This window comes from Ursus arctos, unplaced genomic scaffold (genome assembly GCF_023065955.2).
Source record: "Ursus arctos isolate Adak ecotype North America unplaced genomic scaffold, UrsArc2.0 scaffold_10, whole genome shotgun sequence".
NCBI lineage: Eukaryota > Metazoa > Chordata > Mammalia > Carnivora > Ursidae > Ursus > Ursus arctos.
Genome location: NW_026622764.1, coordinates 63,819,038 through 63,840,038, shown reverse-complemented (window position 1 = coordinate 63,840,038; position 21,001 = coordinate 63,819,038). Strand labels below are relative to the sequence as shown.

Here is a 21,001-nt window from a genome sequence, read left to right as displayed (position 1 = left end):
ACTTAGACCAATATCCCTTTTCAATACAGATGCAAAAGTCCTAACAAAGTACTAGCAGACCAAATCCAGCAACATGTATATAGGATTATATACTATGACCAGCTGGAATTTATTCTGCAGATGCAAGGTTGGCTCAACATATAAAAAGTTATTCTACATAGTAAATCATATTAATAGAATAAAGGACAGAAACCACATGATCAAAACTAAGGGGGCGCCTGGGTGGCTCAGTCGTTAAGCGTCTGCCTTCAGCTCAGGGCGTGATCCCGAGGTTCTGGGATCGAGCCCCATATCAGGCTCCTCCGCTAGGAGCCTGCTTCTTCCTCTCCCACTCCCCCTGCTTGTGTCCCTCCCTCGCTGGCTGTCTCTCTCTCCGTCAAATAAATAAATAAAATCTTTAAAAAAAAACAAAACAAAACAAAAACTAAGGATGTACTGTATGGTGACTAATGTAACATAAAAAATTAAAAAGAAAAAAAGAAGAAACCACATGATCATTTCAATAGACACAGACAAAACATTTATCAAAATCCAACACTCTTTCATTATAGTAATATTCAACGTACAAAAATCAGTTGCATTCCTATACATGAGTGATAAACAATTTGAAAATGAAATTAAGAAAACAACTTCATTTACAAGAGCATACTTAGATATAAATTTAACAACACTTAAGTATAAATTTAACAAAATAATATATGTATATTGAAAACTTCAAAACATTGTTTAAAAACAATTAAAGATTTAAATAAATGGAAAGATATTCATGGATTAGAAGGCTTGATATTATTAAGATGGCAAGATTCCCCAAATTGATTTATTGATTTATAGCAGCAATGCAATACCTACCAAACTCCTCACGGCGGCTTTTTCTTCTTCTTCTTCTCCTCCTCCTCCTCCTCTCCCTCCTTCTCCCCCTCCCCCTCCCCCTCCTTCTTCTTCTCCTTCTCCTTCTCCTTCTCCTTCTTCTTCTTCCTTTTTCACAACTTTTTTAGAGCAGTTTTAGGTTCACAGCCAAACTGAGGGGAAGGTACATAGATTTTTCCATACATTCCCTGCCCTCCACATGCATAGCCTCCCCCACTTTCAACATCCCTCACCAGAGTAGTACACTTGTTACAACTGATGAAACTACAATGACACATCACAACTGCTCCAAATCCATAGTTGACATTATAGTGCAGTCTTGGTATTGTACATCCTATGGCTTGGACAAATGGATAATAATACATATGTACTATTATAATATCATACAGAGTATTTCCTCTGCCCTAAAAATCCTCTATTCTCTACCTGTTCGTGTCTTCCCATCTCTACCCCCTAACACTGAGCTTTTTACTCTCTCGATTGTTTTGCCTTTTCCGGAACGTCATATGAATGGAATCATACAGTACGTAACCTTTTCAGATTGGCTACTTTCACTTAGTAATATGTATTTAAAGTTCCTCCAAGTCTTTTCATGGCTTGACAGCTCATTTCTTTTTAGCACTGAATATCGCACTGTCTAAATGTACCATAGTTTATTTATCCCTTCATCTACTGAAGGATATTTTTTGGTTGCTTCCAGGTTTTGGCAATCATTAAAAAGCTACTATGGACATCCATGTGCAAATTTTTGTATAGATGTAAGTTTTCAACAATTGCTGGATTGTATGATAGGAGAATGTTTAGTTTGTAAGAAACTGACAAACTGTCTTCCAAAATGGCTGTACCATTTTGCATTCACACCAGCAATGATTTAGGGTCCCTGTCGCTCCACATATTTGCCAGCATTTGGTGCTGTCAATGTTCCATTTTATGGCCGCTCTAATGGATGCGTAGTGATATTTCACTGTTGTTTTAATTCGTATTTCCCTGATGACATAGAAACGAAGTGGGGCCTCCTTTCCTATGTTTATTCATCATCTGTGTATCTTCTTTGGTAAGGTGTCTGTTAAGGTTTGTGACTCACTTTTTAATTGCGTTATTTTTGTTTATTGTTGAGTTTTAAGAGTTCTTTGCATATTTTGAGTGACAGTCCTTTAGCAGATGTGTCTTTTGCAAATATTTTCTCCCAGTTTTTGCTTCTCTTCTCATTCTTGTAACACTGTCTTTCACAAAGCAGTTTTTAAGTTTAATGAAGTCCAGTTTACCAATTATTTATTTCATGCCTTTGGTGTTGTATTTAGAAAGTCATTACCATACCCAAGGTCGTGTAGGTTTTCTCCTATGTTATCTTTTAGGACCTGTTGGCTTCCTTGCAGAAAGTGACAAGATGATCCTAAAATGTACTTGAAAGTTCAAGCTACCCAGAATAGCCAAATCGACCTTGAAAAATAAAAAAAAGTTGTAGGATTCATGCTTCCCAACTTTAAGACTTATAACAAAGAGTAATCGAGGCTATGTGGTACTGACATAATGATAGATATATAGAGTAATGGAATATAATTGATAGTCCAGAAATAAGTTCATACATTTACAGTCAATTGATTTTCAACAAGGATGCCAAGACAATTCAATGGGGAAAAAAATAAAATTGGATCCCTACTTCACATGAATTCATAGACCTCATTGGAAAAGCAACTACAACTAGAAAACCTTAAAAGAAAACTTTGGAGTAAATCTTCATGACCTTGGATTAGGCGATTGCTTTCTAGACATGGAAAGCACAGGTGACAATAATAAACAGATAGATAACTGAAGACTACATCAAAACTCAAACATTTGGAGCTGCAAACGATACCATCAAGAAAGTAAAAAGACAGCCTACAGAATGGCAGAAGGTATTATCAAATCACACGTCTGATAAGGAACTTGTATTCAGAATGTACAAATAACCCTTACAACTCAAAAATTAAAAGACAGGTATGCCACTTAAAAAATTGAGGTATAATTCACACATTATACAATGCAACATTTTTCAGTAAAAGTATAAGCTTGTGCAAGCATAACTACAATCCAATTTTAAAGTATTTTCATTACCCTGAAAAGAAACCCTGTACCCATTAGCAGTCCCTCCCCATCCCCCATGCCACTCCAGGCCATGCCGAGCACAGCACTGGTCCTGGAAGACACTCAGCTCTGGTTTGTGGTTGAATAGCCAGTGAGGGAAAGAGCAAAGGCATGAACAAACACTGCTAATGAGTGCTGAGATGCAAACTCACAATATAAGAATACTGTATAAGAAACTCAAAGTTCAGTCTTGTTTGCCCTCAGGTGGTTGCCAGGTGTCATGTATACTTGTTTTCTGCCCAGACTAGATATAGAAGGAGAAAGAGGGAAGAATCAAATACACCTCTTAGGTTTCTGGTTATGAGCCCATTGGTAGAAGGTGGTACACACACTTAGCCTGCAGACCTGTCTAGAGAAGATCTGTGGGTTTAGCTGTGATGGGTTGAGGAACGCTCCTCTACCCAGGAAATTCAGGGGGAGAGTCTGGGAGGCAGCTGTGACTCTGGGTTGGAGCTCCCAGGATATGGCTGGGTGGGAATGATGATGCTTTGGGAGTCATGGGCCTGCTCAGAAGGGGTTAAACCATGGGAGGATGAGCACAAGCAGAGAGAGGAGCAAAGAGGACACCAAAGTGTCAGATGCCCACGGAGGGACCTGAGCGAGAGCAGCCTGACAAGAGTTTCAAGGAGAGAACAGTCAACAGAGCCAAGAACTGAAGTGAGGTCCAGTAAGACAGAAACGGGTCACGACGTAGACATTGCAGGGAAGTGGTTGGGTCAAAAGGCATGTTTCTGAGATTTGGGTTGTAGGTGGAGCGTGTGGAAATGGAAACTCTACCCGTAGCTTAGTCTCAGGTAATCTAAGTGCCAACAGGACAGGGACCTGGTGATGCTTCTTGGAAGTGTAGGGTCCGTTGATAATTTATTTCAAAGAGCTGTAGGATCTTGAATATATTTATACACCAGAACCGATAGAGACAGCAGAAAGGAAGTGATTTGGTAAGAGAGGAAACCATTGTAGCAGGAGACTAAAGATAGGGGAGGAAAGAGGACTGGGAGTCCAGATGGAAGGAGGACACTCCCCCAGGGAGGGCCAAATCTTCGTGGGACACCAGGGCGAAGAGGGGAGAATGGAAAGGTGTGCGTGAGCTTGAGGCAGCCGCAGAAACCTGAGGCGATCTCCTCTGAGGCCCTCCTCCTCTTCTGTGAGGCGCAAGTGAGGTCACGTGCTGGAGGGAGGGGGAGAGGCGGGCAGGAGGAATCGGGACTTTCTTGGAGGAGGGAGAAGGAACTGTCCGGAGGAAGAGGGCCCCTGAGTGACTCTGGGAGAGCGGCCCACCGCGGGGGGCTCTGACTCTGCAGCGCCATCTTGTGGGCCTTGCTCCAGCAGCCCCCAGGTGCGCCGGGCTAGGAGGGCGGGACGCGGGAAGAGGGGTAAGGACGCTGATGTGAGAGCGGCTGAGGTGCTGAGTTGTGGTGGAGGGAGGGCCCCGGGGCAGCCAGCCTTGCTGGGAGAACAGCCCGAGGAAGGAAGAGGGGGAGGGAGAGAGCTGGAAAAACAGCGTTTGTGGCCAGCGAGTGGGATGATGGAGTGCGGGGTGTCTGCGAGGGCAGCCCGGCGATGACAAGGCCTGGGCGCGGCTGGCGCGGCTGAATTTGCCGAGCCAGCAGGGGTGTAGGAAGCAGAGCGGGGCATTCCAGGACACCAGGGGGGGCGGCCTCCACCTCGGAGACCTTCCCCGAAGTCAGCCGAAGTAGTGTCCGGTGTGTCAGAAGTCAGCCCCTGCCCGCGGGGACCGTGGGATAGAGCGAGGGGGAGGGCTATGGAGGGGGCGGGACGGGGCGCCGGAGGGGGTGCGGGACCGGGCTGCAGCGCCCACCTGCCTTAGAGCCTGGCTTCCAGAATGTGAGCCCCGCACACACCTCTGTGAGAGGGAAAGGATGCTCAGGGAGCCCCGCTGTTCAATCTGAAGAGGTCATAAAACAGTACACTTTAGGCTTACAACTTTTAAACTCAGCTGTGTGCCTTTTATACCCATGATATGCCTGGTAAGGGTGTTGTGCCCAAATAAAATCATTGGTCCCCTCACGAAATAGTCCAGTCAGCTGCCGGGCAACTTTTTCTTACCTGGGCTTCTTGCCCTTTGCCCTCGTGACGATTCAAATCCTTCTGCCACGAGTTGCTGTTTGATGGAGGTGAACCCTCTGCATGGTGAGTTCCAGTGGCACGTGGGTTCCCCTCCATGGAGAGATGTAGCTTCTGTATGCTGGACTTGCCGGGGACTCCCAGCTCCCAGACTGGATCTTGCTGAAGAGCACTGCCCTGCCCAAGGTCACACCTTCCAGGGGCAGCCCCCATCTACTGATGGGTCTTTTGGGGGAGTATAAAGCCCCAGGCACCTTCCCCTCAATGTGGGGCAATTCTGAAGGATCTACCCAGCTCCAGAGCTCTCTGGAGGGTAGCTTGAGGTCTTTGTTGTGACTGCATCTCAGTTCAACGTCTTTCTCTGCCCGCTTCTGCGGGCTTCGCTCCCCCGTCAGGCGTCAATCCCCAACGCACTCCCCCATGAGCTTTCTGCATGCAAGTCTCCAGCTCAGAGTTTGTTTCTACTGCAGTTGTCAGATTTAGCCAGTAAAGCTGCAGGATGCCTAGGTAAGTTTGAATTTCAGAAGAACAACGAATAATTTTCTAGTATATTCGGCATATCTTATATGGCACTACTGCTTCTCAGAGAGCCCCACCTGGGTTATGAAGTGAACATTCATGGCCGTCCTGGGTTATGGAGGAGGAACTCAGTGGTTTCTATGGCCATGAAGGGGCACAACATTACTAAAGGTGTGAGAGCCGGGGACATTTCAAGGTCAATGAGACACCACATCTGGAGAATGGGTGGAAAATAGGCATTGCTAGTGGAGCTGAACTATTTTCAGGAGTGGAGGTGAAGCTGAACAATTCTTCTAGAAGAGCCGCCCCACTGCCTATGTGTTTTGGGAGATGTGAAGGACAGAAGGGAAACGGTAGCCATTTTTGTAGCATATGTAGCCTCAGATGCGGCTGCCCACAGGGCACATAGAACCAGACTGAGCCATGCAAGGCCAGGGGCACGTACCACCTTGACAGTCACCAGGGGAGACACTCTGCCTCCTTCCTGTAGGACAGTGGGGAAGCCAGCTCTTACTGGAAGGAAAGAGTCTCAGAGCCAGATCACACCACCCACCTCCTCTCAAAGCAGAGATAGCCCCAGTTCAAGAATGAAGACATTTCCATGATACAGACTGAGTTTTAGATGCCAACATTGAACTATTTTAGTAACCAAGAATGATGGAAACTAATGGGATGTGGTCAAATTTGTGTGATGAGGGCACCTGGCCCTGAGTTAGAAAGGAGAGTTCAACATGGACTTTATCAAGGGCCAGTTATTGGGAAGAATAAAACGATTTCATGCTTATATCCAATGAGTTATACCCCCAAAAATCAGTTACAGTTGTTATCACACCAAAGGGCTTTTAGTCTGAGAAACGAAGTTTTCTAGTATACTGAGCAAAGACATCTGTTATTCACTCTTACTGGAGAAAGAGGAGAGAGGTTTGCAGCTTAGGGAAAAGACCATAGGCCCTCCTCCTGGGCTCTCAGCCTCTTCCCACTGCACTGTACTCCCTGGGGGAGTCCTTTGCGCCCAGAAATGCATCCAGGTCTTCCGAAAGAGCTTACCTCACTCACTCCTATGACTTCTCCAAGCTCTTCTTCCTACCCCTCTACCCAAGCCTGCAAGTCACAGTGCTGTGGTGCAGCCAGTGGGGCTATCTTGGGGAACATGGATGACCTGCTTGGTTCATGGCCCTGTTTACTTGTCTGGATCCTCCCCGACCACTTAGAAGCACCCGAAGCAGCTGCCTGTGGACTTCTCCAGAGTCACTCCTCTTCTGAAGTATAAAGGATCTCCTACCTCTGCTCCCTATCGTGGTCAATAACCCCACTTCCTCTTTTAAGTTGCATTTTCTAATGGCTATTGATGTTGATCATTTTTTATGTGCTTATTCGCATTTATGTATCTTCTCTGGAGACATCTCTATTCCGATTTTGTTGGACCTACTTTTCCATTAGGTTACATGTCTTTATTTTTGCGTCGTACGAGTTATGTAGATATTCTGGATGCAATTTTCTTATCAGATATATGATTTGCTAATTTTCCTATCAGATATATGATTTGCAAATATGTGGCCTTTGTGACTGGTTTCTTTCAAGATACATCCGTGTTGCTTTGTGAATGGTAGTTGTTCCTTCTTACTACTGAGTAATATCCAATGATATGGATGTACATGGTCTATTTATCCATTTACTACTTGATGCACAATTGGGTTTTTTTTCTAGTTCTTAGTTTTGATTTAAAAAAAAAAAGCTGCTACAAATATCAGTGGACAAAACTTTCTGTGGCTATTTATTCTTACTTTTCTTGGGTCAATTTTTACTTTTTGACTTTTGAACCTCAGGGTGGCTGTGAGCCTAGCTGAAAATCAGAAGTCCTGGTATAACAGGAGAAGAAAATGGATGCATGGGACAGCTAGCAGACCACAGTAATAACCCAAACATAAAACCCTGTCTTTTGTTGTACGGGTCATGGTTCAACCAGGGAAGCAGAATCAATAGGACACACACACGTGTGTGCTCACACACACACCTCTAGAGATTTATCATGAGGAATTGGCTGGTAAAGCACATCAGAAATCCAGAGAGCAGACCTGTAGAGGGGAATTTCAGAAGCAGGCCGGACCCACAGGCATGGGTGCAAGCCATGGTCCAGGGAAGGCCTAACCCTCCATTTAAGGACTTCCAACTGAGTAAGTTAGGCCAGCTCAGGATAATGTCCCTAACCTCAAGTCAACTGATCAGGGGCTTTAATTACATCTGTAAAATCCCTTTACACCAGCGCCCAAATTAGTGTTTGAGCAAATAACTGGGAGAAGGTGTAGGTATGCTACAAAATGGCTACCACTTCCCTTCTGTCCTTCACATCTCCCAAAAGAATGTCTCTCATAGCCCACCCTGTCTGAAAACATACTGGAAAGAAAATTCTAGGGTATGTAGTTCAGTACCATAGTTCACCACAAAGCTTTCACACCTGGGTTGCAAAAAAAGTCTCTAACTGGTCTAGCTCAGGTCATATGACCACCCCAAGACCAATCTTGGCCCCCAGAGAAAGGGGTAGAGTGATGGAGCCTGGATGTCACCGCCATCTCTTGACTAGGAGGGTGTGAATCTGTGATGGATAGCTCCACAGTACCACATGATTTGTGATCATGGGGGTTGGTGGTGGGGGCGGGGGGGTTAGTTACCCAAAGGAATTGAGGGTGTTGAGAAACCAACGCAACCCACATCTACCCATAGGACTGAGCATTGTGCCTAGTACTCAGAAGGCATCCAGTGGGTGCACCTGAAAACTTAAGTAAGGACGAAAGGGAAACACACAGGTGTCATGAACTCTACGGCTTGGCCGGTCACTGCCTTTGGCTGGGCTTGGCTGAGACCCACGAGAAGGGCAAATCTGTTAGTCCCTGTGACTGCTGCGCAGGTCCTTGTTCCTGCACATCAAGATTGGCTTCTCAGCATGTTAGTGCCTTTCCAATTTTCTGAAACAGTTGTTATTTTCCAAGATATATGTTCCACATCTCTGCAGCAGCCCTGCTGCTTGTTCACCCTCGGTTTTCTCTGGAAGTCTCTGGCAAGCACCATCTGGCTTCAGGGAGGGAACTGATGGTGGGTCCTGCGTTGCTCCACTGCCTCCTCCTCGGGGCGCTTTAACTTCTCCCTCGGGCCCCCAAGGAGAGGACCCCGCACGTCTGTGAGTCCCATTCCGCCAAAGCCGCAAGTTTGTCCCTTCACTCCCTGCGGCATCACCCTGTTGCTAAATCTGGGCCAGCGGAAATGGTGCTTAGCTGCCTGGCCCGTGAACTCATCAAAGTTTCATGATCCTTTTCATGGAGCCGTTGCAGCAGGGAGAAGAGCTGTCACTGTGTATACATCCTGGTCTCATCCTCGACTTTGTTGTAACCCCCCCACTAGGAGAAGCATGTCCTACTGCCATGTGCACGTGGCCTCGGCACCCAGGACAGCAGCCTGATTCTAAAGGGCATCAGGCAAGTGTTGGCTGATGAATAATGAGTAAGGGGGGAAATGAGTCAAGGAGATCAGGGGAGCTGCTCTCCCCCTCCTCTTAAGCACAGGTAATCACTGAGCTGAAGGTAGAAACTGTAAAAGGGTATCCTAGTACCTAGTGCCCCGGCGGGGATGGGGCGGGCGTCTGGCAGACCTGCACCTCGTACATCTCCCCTGTCCTCTTTGCTTCCGGTGCACTCATTCAAGTTCGTAATGGCGCACAAGACGGACCTGTCATGCTGCCTGTCTCTCCTACTAGACTGTGAACTCCATACAAAGGATGGGACCTGGGCCGGTCTTCCTCACCTGGCACTCAGCAGGCCCTCAATGTGTGTGGAATGCATGACTGTGTCCTTCATGGTATCTGGTGAGCATATTTGATTCAAAATACCAGAGCTTTTGAGGAAGACAAATGATCTCTGCTATGATCTCTTTCCGTTTAAATTCTAGTTCTGATTTCCCCCTAGACTTTAAGTAGGTGGCGTTTATTGAGTCCTTGCTGGGTGGCAGGCATTACACGCCACTCTTCACCTGTATACTTCAAAAAAATCCTCACACCATCTCTGTGAAGTAGGCACCGTGCTATGGCTCGTGTTAAAATGAAGGAAACAAAAGCACCGTGAACTTCAGTACTTCCCCAAGGTCACGCCATTGATAAGTGGTAGAGCCCCCTAATAATGAAAGATACCTGCCCCATCCCTTGTGTCCAGACGAACAAAGCAGTGAATTGACTAAGCTCAGGCCTTGGAAGATGGGACAGAGCCCAGAGCTGAGCTAATACTTGTTAAAATCCATCACCTTGTTATGTTACTCTCTATATAAGTTACCCAAGCAACATTCTTTTTTTTTTTAATGTTTTTTTATTATGTTAGTCACCATACAGTACATCCCTGGTTTCTGATGTAAAGTTCGATGATTCATTAGTTGCATATAACACCCAGTGCACCATGCAATACGTGCCCTCCTTACTACCCATCACCAGTCTATCCCATTCCCCCACCATCCTCCCCTCTAAGCCCTCAGTTTGTTTCTCATAGTCCATAGTCTCTCATGCTTCATTCTTAAACTCCCCTCAGCTTCAAAAAATCTTCCCTATATACTTGCCAAACAGCCCAGCAATCCTACTCTTAGGTATTTACCCCCAAATAAGTGAAAACATATGTTTTCACGAAGACTTGTAAACAAATGTTCATAGCAGCTAAAAACTGGAAACAACAGAAATGTTCATCTACTGGTGAATGTGCATACAAATTGCAGAGCACCCATATAAGGGATACCGGTCTGCAGTAAAAGGGAATGAAATGCTGGTACAGAGAGCAATGTGGATGCATCTCAAAGGCATTGTGCTAGATGAAATAAACCAGACACAAAACACTACAGACAGTGTATGATTCCATTTAAATGACATCCTAGGAAAGGTAAAACTGTAAGGATAGAAAACAGATTGATGGTTGTGGGGGGCTGGGGTATAGGCTGTGGGCGTGCCAGGGGACACAGGGAACTTTTGGGGGGGAAGGAGTGGAAACGTGATTGTGGTTCATACCCAGCTGTATCTGTCACCCAGCTGTACACTGAAAAGGAGGTATTTACATGACGCCTTCGTAATCCTGATTTTTAAAAAAGCAACCTTTTCTTCTTTATGCCAATGAATAAACTTGTTAAAAATCCCTTTCCTTCTAAATTCAAGCAATAGCATCATTCTTAGATATACATCATTTTAAAATAACAATAGGAGAACCCAACTTGAAATGTGGGTGCTAAAGCCATCCCACTGGGCAAGCAAAGCAAATTGACCCATATTCCACCAGGGCAGGAGCAGCTCCTGCTGCCCAAGGGGCCTGGGGTGGCTGGGGAAAGCACTTAATCCGGGAGCCTGTTTCTGCAGCTTTGTGTTAATCAGATTCCAAATGACCGCATTGACCTCTGTTCTCCTTCGGGTGGAATCTCCCACGTTGGGGGGAAACCTGTTTAGTTTTAGTGAGTGTCACAGGGTACAAGCTAAACTGTATTCACCCCAGGATTCAGACGTGCCTGAGAAAAACACAAGGGAGGATAAAGAATTGATGCGGGATGGCGGGTCAGGGCCGGGAGCTAAGGACTGGACAGAAAGTGTGCTGTCCCTGCTGAGCCCCACCCCCAAACCTCAGCCCCCCTGCTCCGGCCCGGTGCCATGGCCCCAGGCAATGGAGGCAGCAACACAAATAAATAGGAGAGCTGTTTCATTAAAATCTCCGTAAGACGTGGGGAGCTCTGGGCGCAGTCTTCTGTGACCTCTGCAACAGAGGAGGCCACGTGTTAAAGACAAGATTGCCCCTGAGGCCAGTCTCCAGAGCGGGACAGGGACAGGGCAGCCCGGGGTCAGCCGGGGCAGCCTGCAGCTGGAGGGCGAAGTCAGGCCTCTGCAGCACCAGCAGCTTGGCGGCTCAGAGGCCGAAAGGTGCCACGGGGGACCTGGGGCAGCAGGAAGCTGGTGCCCACTGTGAGACAGCAAGTCTGCCCTGGGGCCTCGGGGTCGCATCACGAGCTGAGGGGAAACTGAGGCAGGCTGGAGTTCCTACACAGAGGGTAGGTAGGTCCAGAATTGTGGCTTTTTTAAAAAAAAGCTTTCTTACTATGATCATCACTATTATACTTGCTATTATAATTGTCCATTATCCTTCCTCATGTCCTCCAGCTGGTGGGGAGCTGGGGGTAGCGCAGGCCACGGACACTATTAAGAAACTGGATTCTGTGCTGCATAGCATGGTTGTGCGAGCACATTCCTCCTCTCGGCTTCTCAAATTCCCACCTGCATTTTGTATAAATCTCCTTAAAGGTTCCGCCTCCGCATGCATTTCCCGGGAGCTCTGGTGCATAGCAACTGAATTAGCATCCAGGCCTGCTTAATTAATAAAATGAGCCTGGGTGCATCTGCAGTCCTTCCAAGCAATTACGGCTCTTCTCCCATTCCTACGTGGAATTCAGCCTGTTAGCACAAAAAAACCCCACAGTGCGCCAAATGATTATTTTGCCTTAAAAAAAAATTCTTTCAAATACAACTTACTTTGACTGAGGCCTTTTAGTAATTCCTTCTTCTCAATTATACTTGCTTTGCTTGGTATCTGAGAAAGCCCAGGCTTAGCACAAGACAGAAGCCCCATATTTTTGTCGAATGGGTTGTGACCTCCGGTCTGTTGCGTAATCTCTCCCTGAGCGTTAATTTTGCCATCTCTTAATGAAGATAATAATACCACTCCTGTAGCATCGAGGGGAGGTTTGGAGACACTCCGTGTGAACCATGCAGAGCGTAACAGCCAGAAAGTATACTTAGCATTTTATACTGCACACAAAACGCTGGGAAGGAATTGAGACCCGTCCTTTAGTCCCGGATCTGCCGCTAACTTGTCAGCTGACCTTTAGGAAACCCTCTAATTCTCTACCTTTCTGTTGAGACACTAATACAGACACCCACAGGATTTTTCCAGCATTAAATGTTATAGATAAAAGCAGGTTCAAAAGTAGGAACCGTTAATTCCATTTTTGGAGCTTTGGGATCATTCTGCTTCCTTCAGAGTTAATCAAACTTTTCTTGTCCTGGGAACTAACCCCTCCTTGGCTGTTGAATTGATCTCTGTTTCCATAAGAGCCCACGTTGTCGAGTTCAGACACAGCTCATTTGTGGCGAGCTTAACCGTACGGTCATCTCCACTCTGCTTCAGGTCAGCGGGAGCATTCCCAGCCTAGGTGGGGTCTCACAGCACTTCTGAGAAAAACAAACATGTCCATGTGTCCATAAATAAACACTGTTGTCCTCTTTTTCTTTTCCTAGGAACTGCTGTTCAAATTCCCTTTCCTCAAGCCATTGGGAATGGCACTGTGTTTGTTTGTTTGTTTGTTTCACTCATCCACTCTCATTGGAGGTGGTTTTCCCTCTCCCCATCTTTTGGAGCTGTCACCCTTTGTAGATCATTCTTATTAAGCATTAACTTGGTGAATGGATGAACGTCACTTGGGAACAGCTCTAGAATATTGCAAAACATAAAGCAGTCGGTGCAAACATCTGCAAAACTTGGCAATCTACTGTGATTTCAATGAGCTCAGGGCCAAGTCCTTGACAGGCCTTGAGGTCCTCAGAGAATGCAGCACAGGGAAGATTTATTTGGGGAAAGGGCGAGAAATGTCACTTTGCGCTTCAGGTATGAGGTAGAATCGGTCAGCATTTGCAAGCATGAGTCACTGTCTCATCTTACCCTTCACAGATGTCGTCTAATTGCCCTCACCCTGATTCCAACAAGTCCCTGTGGCGCTTTGAAAGAAGCTTAACATCCAGGACCATCCCTTGAGGGGTTTGGGGAACAGGCTCCCTCTGGGCTAGCCCCTGCTCTTCGGGTTCCACTGACCGCCCTGCCTTTCCCACCACCTCCGGTCCCAGCGGCCTGACAGAGACTGCAATCCCCTGTCCACAGTCACCTCCTCCTGAAACCGCCCAGCGCTCTGGGTTCCAGCTCTGGTGCCCCCTCCGAGTCCGACTCCCCAGCCAGTAGCCAGTGGGGCCTCCTGTGCCCAGTGACGAGCAGCAGAGTTGAAGCAGGCAGGATGGCATGGCTTTCCTTTCTCAGTCACCATGCGTGGATTACGTACGTGTTTCCAGAATGTGGCTTTCACTCTCACATCCTCACCTAGGGCAGGGAGAGAGATCAGGCCCTGTTTTTAGCAATCGATTCTGAATAATTCTAGGGTTTGGGACACAAAGCGATGCTATTTGGGTTCAAGAAGGGAATGCTGGGATTTGGATCTTTCTTTTTTTCCCCTGGTCTTATAAGGACAAAATTTCATGGTTCGAAGGTTGTTTCCCTCGAGATGTTATGATCAATGATAAAACATTACCCCAAGTTTTAGAGCCAAGGACAGTTTTTGGTCCCTTATAAAATCCGGTACCTATAAAATCCAGTATGCATTGAACGACTGATTTGGCCACCACAGTGGAGCCATGACTTTCATGGGCCCTGGGCACTTTGCTTTCGTGAGCTCTTACCTCACGTAAGTCAGTCAGTCAGTAAGCAAGCAAGTAAGCAAATAAACAAAAAGTAAACAAATAAGTAAATAAATAGATAAATAAATAAATAATTTTAAATGTCTATGTTGGCATAAGATAAGTATAATCTAGGCTGAGTTCATTACTATTATTCATTTTTTATCTGATTTAAAAGAAAAGGAAAAACATTTTCAGGACCCCAGGCACTTGCCCTGCTGTGCCTAATGGAGAAGTCAGTCCTGTATCGAGGCTCCTCAAGGTTGCTCACAGGGGTCATAGTGTCTTTGGACCTGGCCTGGAGCCCAGAAGATTCCCAGTGCCTGCACTGTGGCACAGAGCTGGTTTGAGTTGTTTTTCTATTCCTCGCTCTCCCTCCTCCTCGCACACAAATCGGGCATTTCCTGAGGCTAGGGATCTTGTCTTATCTTTGAATCCCACCCTCACATCGGCCTGCTTTAGACATTCAGTGCAAGTTTGTGGAATGAAGTTCAATGTCTCAGATACATTTCACAGTCACCTCACAAAGGAGGAGGCTTAAAAAGTCAGTCAGTCACTGACACTAACTGGAGGCCAGTGTGCATGGTGCTGTGGAGAAAATCCAAGAGATAAACGATGGTGTTGCTTCTCCAATTGCTCGCAACAGAATGGTGGAGACACATCAGAGAAACAACTGTCTGGTCAAGACGTGTGGCACCCTGGTTAGGAGCATGGACTCAGAGCCCTTCAGTTTGACCTTGACTCCCATCATCCCACCTATCAGCTCCACGGCCTTGGACGAGATCTTCAACCTTTGTAAAGTTTTCTCACTTTTGATTTGGGATAATAATAATAATAATAACAATAATAATAATAGCAACCTCATTAAAAGAGGTGAAGCATGTGAAGACATTAGGATATCCCATGGCCTGGAACATAGAGTATTCAATACAGTAGCTCTTCTTAGTAGTAATGATCTTGTCCCCTATCAGGGTTGAATTATCATCTATATCTTACTGGTTCCATCCTTAGTTCCAGAAATTTCTGCCAATCAACTCAAACAGTGCATATTCACACCTGAACTCCTTTTCCTACATCAAAACACATGTTTGGTGTCCTTGCCTCCCATACTGTAAGCTCTTTGAGGGCAGGCCTGTCTGTGGCTTTGATCTTTGTTTTTTCCAGAGCCTAGTCAACTCTTTTTTGCTTTGTTTTGTTTTTGTGTTTTTCAAATTTTTATTTAAATTCTAGTTAGTTAACATACAGTGCAATATTGGCTTCTGGAGTAGAATTCAGTGATTCATCACTTACATACAACACCCAGTGCTCATCACAATGCCCATCTCCCTTCTAGCCCATCCCCCACCCACCTCCCTCCACCAACCCTCAGTTCGCTCTCTATCCTTAAGAGTCCCTTACGGTTTGCTACTAGTCAATTCTCTTTATTGTGAAGGGGAGGGTGCATGGTGAGATAGTTGCCTAGTGACGTTCCTAAGTGATTGTAGCCTAGAGATGTGTGGTTGATTTACCCGGAGAAGTGTCGGGGAGCTGGGGCTCGTGGGGGATCTGGTTAGCCCAAATTTCTATGGCTTTGAAGCTTTTCCATCAAGCTATACTATATCCACCCCTTTGTTTGTCTCAGTGCTGGGAGACTTACCCTTAGAGAGACAGGTACAGGGTTGGAGGAACAGAAATAAATCTGGAAGCAACCGTTTTGCAGAACACATTGGAGCCACACAGAGCCAGTAGATGAAAGACTGTTCTTAAAGTGAACTTGGAACTTTGTCTAGGCAGAAATTAAAAAAGAAGAATGCCTTGATGTGGTAGAATAACATCTTTGATACTTTAGCAGAGATATTAACTGATTTTTAAAATCTCTCTCCTGGTAATCCTCCTCCTTCCCTCGTGTCCCCTCATTCTGCAGTGCCTGAGGGCCAGGTAGATGGCACAGCCACAAGGTGCAGAAGGCACCTTTTTGCAACACCCAGAGTGGAGTCCATACAGTGTTGTTCTGGGTAAAGAGACTCTTTCTCAATGTCCGGAGCCCTTGATGTCCTGCAACTGAAAGGGGAGGACATCCCACTTAGGTGGCACCACCCTTGACCTCCAAATGGATCGGTACATCTACAAAAGGGAAAGCGATGGCATCCACGTCATACATATGAAGAGAACCCGGGAGAAGTTTCTGCTCGCAGCTCGAGCCACTGTTGCCCTTGAGAACCCGGCTGATGTTGGTTGTCACATCCTCCAGGAATACCGGCCAGCAGGCTGTGCTGAATTTCGCTGCTGCCACTGGGTCTGCTCCTATTGCTGGAACCCTCACTAACGAGATCCAGCCTTCACGGAGCCAAGATTTCTGGTGCCTTCCTATCCAGGGCTGTCCTCCAGCCTCCCAACACCGGCCCGTAAGGGGCCTCCCACTGCTCTGTATAATACGGACTCTCTGCGCAGTGCAGACATTGCCAGCCCACACAACATCAAGGGCGCTCGCTCCGCGGGGCTCATGTGCCGGGGAAGTTTAGTGCACGCATGGCACTGTTTCCTTTGAACCCCCGTGGGCGGTCCTGCCTGATGTCTACTTACACAGAGACCCTGAAGAGATGGAGAAGGGGGAGCAGGCTGCTGCCGAGAAGGCCAGGAGCAAGGAGGAATTTCAGGGTGAATGGACTGTTCTAGCTCCCGGCTTGACTGCTACTCAACCCAAGGTCACAGGCTAGTCCAATGGTGCAGGTGTCCCCTGAGCCTGTCCACGACTGCAGCCCGGAGTGTTCAGCCCATCACAAAGCCTGGTCTGCAGCTCTCACTGCTCAGACCACCGGAAGGGTAGGAACCGTTCAGAGTCTATTCTTCCACAGACTCTTAAACAGAAAATGGAAATAAGGTTGAAATAAAGCACTTTCTTAAAAAAAAAAAGTAGAAGGGAGACCTGCCTCCTACCTTGGGTTTCCAAAGCCTAACCCCATAAGAGTATTGTTTCATGCCTCCAAAGCACACCTGGAGTTACAGGAAATTTCTCAGAGAGAAACTTCCAGAATGAAAAAGGATTTTCCCCTCTAGCTTTAAAAAAAAAATGCTCCCCAGGAATGGGAATGGAGTCCCAGAGTGGCTGCCTCAGAGGGTGCCCTGACAGTTTTCCAGGACAGAGTCTTAAAAGTCAAGACTGCAGAGAGAGTGCAGGTGGGCCCAGGCCCCATGGGAGCAGGGGAAGGAACTCATTTCGATGTCTCTCCTCGGTGAAAAGAGCCTTGACTTGAGGGGCTATGTGGACAAGCTCACCTGACACCTCAGACCAGACAGGTGACTCAAGGACTAAACCCCCCCCCCCTCCTGCCTCAATATAACCAAGTTCATGGAACATCAACACCACTCTGAGAAAAGTGGGGAGAGGAAATCCAGAACAAATGGAAAACCTGATTCTGACTGTCAGGTGGAACGGGAATTTGAAATAGAAATAAAGTTATGGAAAACATTTAAAAATTTGTATTTCTCAGACCACCGAATTGTGGATGAGACTCATTCTGGCTACAGTAGCAGGGAGCCCAGTCAAAGCTGCCAGCCCCAGCAGAGACGATCCCCCAGGACGGCCAATGGCCTGGACCCAGAGAGGAAGAACAGGGTGCTTTGTCTCTCAGGCCAGGGCTGGGTGGATTCGACTTGACTATTGGACTCAGGATTTTGGTGCCTAATGTGGGTTCCACCTGGTGAGGAGCCCCCGTGTGTGGTGAAGAGTGCCGTCCAGCCTGGCTTATTTTGGACTGGGTGTGCTGTCTGGCAGGCAATAGCTAGTCTGGTAAATGCTGAATGAATAAATGAAAGTCTGAACTTCCCTGGAGCCTTCCTGTCCCTTGCTGCTATGGGGAAATAGAATCGCTCCTCTATAGCCAGGCCCTCAGGCCCCAGAGCTGCTATGGATGGTTCTGGCCCCGGGCTACTCAGATGCCACAGAGGACTGGCGAGGTGACTCACCCTCCAGGACTGGGTCAGACAGTGCCTTATTTTGGAAGCCCTTTACCCTCAGCTCTTGCCAGAATGCCCTGTTTTATAATGGCCTGTTGACTTTCTTCCCTCACTAGCCTGTAAATTACTGGAGCATGACAAGTATATCCCCAGCACAATGCCTGGCAAATGTTTGCGGAATTAAATGATAATGTGCTAAAATCACGCCAGATGAGCCTGACGAATCAAGGCCAGGCAATGGCTGCACAGACTGAGCTCAGTACGTCAAGCAGCAGTAAATTGATAATCTCTGATCTGTGCTACTTTTCACAAGGTGGTTACATGGTTAATAACCTCTAGTTCTGAAGTCTTTGAATTTCCAATAGGAAACGTCGATGCCAAGCCAGCCAACCTGGCCGGTGTTCCCAGATACTAAGGACAGAGCAGCAGGCTGAGAGCCCAGGGGTTGGACGATCCCTCTGCCCTACTGTCCACTCAGGTGCACAGAGTGGGAGAGGAGAGAGAGGGGAAGAGAGGAGCCTCTGCTTCTCCTCAGTAGATGCCTGAAGCTAAGAAAAGAATCATGGAGCTCTGCAAACAAAATGCAGCAGAGCAGATGTTACAGATCCCTCTGGGGGGCTGCAACTGCAAGAGGGATCTTGCAGGTCCTAGCGGGTCCATTCCCTAGGGAGTGGGATGATGCACAGGTGCCCCCTGGTGGTCATCCTACGAACTGCAAGGCTCTGAAAGCACGGTGGTCACAGCACGGAGTGGCGGTCCACCTAGATGGGCAGCATCACCTGTTAGGCAAAGAAAAGAATCAATCTGGGGCAGGGGAGCCCAAGTGCCTTAGTTAAGTGCCTGACATTGTGGGATGTCTTCTTAGTGAGTCTCTGCCCAGTTAGTCTATGTGGATTGATTTTGTGATTACATCTTGAAGTCCAGCCGCCAGGAGCCTTGATAAAATCTTTACATCTACATTAATCAGTGAATCCAGGTAAGCACCATGGAGCATTTGCCAGATGTGTCCAGCAGCTGAAGGCCTCCACTGAGGGGATCAGTGCACCCAGGGTCAACATTAATTGCCAAGTTCAGGAGTCAAAAAAGGCTGAGCAGTGAGAATGGGGGTAGGGAATTGGGTGGCGCTGGCGTGCACATGCCTGGAGAACTTGCTGAGAAGCTGTGGAAGCCAGGTGCTGGGCCACGGGCCTCCATTCCTGAGCTCTCAGCAGCAGGAAGGCCTCCTATCGCCACAGTGGGGGGATAGGGTCCAGACCCAGGCTGCTGCCAGTTGGCTGAAAGAGCCTCAAGACTTTCCCAACGAAGCAGGAATTATTTCACAGATTAGGACTTCTCCTTAGGGGGAAACTCAAGGTTTTTTTCATCCCCATACACAGGTGAATCATCCTATTTATTAATAAGTCTTTTTGCAGCAGGTGGGTAATTGTTATCTTAACATGATGTGTTTAACCAAAGGGGCTGTAGATCCCTAGGCGTTGCATGGTTCATAGGTGGACAAGACATGTGGGCAGATGATTTTTCTTACCATAAAACAAATGGATGAAAAATCATAATGACTTCATATATCGAGCCTTGTTCAAGAACCCGGAGCTCCAACCATCATACGGTTAGAACTGTTTCATCACAGAGCTTGTATGCCCGCAGTTCTTTCACTTAAGCCTCTAAAAGTTACCAGAGCAGTTGTTTTCATAGCGTGGCTCAATGTTTCTCTTTGGAAAAGCACGCACTAATTAGCCAAATTATAGGTTTAGAAGCATGAGGTAACTATGCGTTGCTTTTATAATAGACGCATACCCACTGAATGGATGACTAGACTGAGGCTTTTAGGACCTTGCTGTATGCTTCATGATAACCGAAACAGGGAAAGAACAAAGGGAACCTAGCTCTCCTTCACCCGTTCACATCGAGGATGCACGTTTTACCATGTGGGGGCCTTCCTCAGTGCCCCCTTGAATTCATGACTACAGCAAACATACCTTCTTCTGGCTTCTTGGAAAAGGCAGACTTCGAGAAGTGATTCCTGAGAAAAGCAATACCCCCAATGAAAAACTGGTCATAAAACATAAAAGAGAAACTCCCCTGCTCTCACCAGCAGTAATGCGTTTTCTACTGTATCCTGCCTTCTAAAGGCTTCAAACAGTGAAAGAGCCGAATTTGAAACATTTGCCACATTAAGGCAAAATTGAGCTTAGCCAGGATCTTTATGGGTCTTATAAATATTTATACTTAATAACATCTGGGCTGAGCCTTAGTTTCGAAGCTCATGTTCGCTGAACGAGTCTTTCTCTCCTCTTTTTTTCTAAATGAGAAACGAGGTTGGGGAGGACACCTTCAGTTTGGTATTTTACAGTTTTCGTACTGTTTCTCTTAGCATATCTCACGAGAGCCCAGCCAGGGTCTGTGTGTGATTTATTCATTTTACTGCTGATCAAGAAGCACAAAGGGAAGCAGAATGGGAGAAAAGGGGCAAATCGAAGGTGCGAGCTCTCCTAGGACCGGCTCACACAGCTGAGGGTTGCACAATTATCTGCAAATGTCAGGGCCCCAAATCCACTTTTGCCTGAATTATATGATTGACTGTCCCAAAGGCCCCGAATTTCCTCTAAATAATTGCATAATGTTCTTACTTTGTTTTAGCTGACGAGACTTAGTCATGAGAGTAAAACAAATGTGGTTGATCTCTTCAGGTTCTCCAAACGCTTTTCAAGGGGTGATGTATTCCTTTTGGACAGGTCAAAATCAGCCCCGTTTGCATAGCCAGAGAGCGATTAACATCTTTCAAATTCGAAGGACAAAAATGTGTGAATGCAAATGAAGTCAACCTTCCATTTTCTGCACCAAGAGAAGAGAAGCCTGTTCAAAACTCACCGGTATTTGGTTTGGAAATGGGTTTGTGCTTTTCATCAAATTCTGTGCTTTAAAATTTTGTGGATGTTCCCTGCCAGCAAGGCAAGGACTCTTGCTTTGAAG

The 21,001-nt window shown here is 46.7% G+C and overlaps 1 pseudogene; it reads left to right on the top strand.

Moving 5' to 3' along the window:
- Window positions 1-16,108: 16,108 nt before the first annotated feature.
- On the top strand, window positions 16,109-16,946 carry LOC123000725 (40S ribosomal protein SA-like; annotated as a pseudogene).
- Window positions 16,947-21,001: the final 4,055 nt, after the last annotated feature.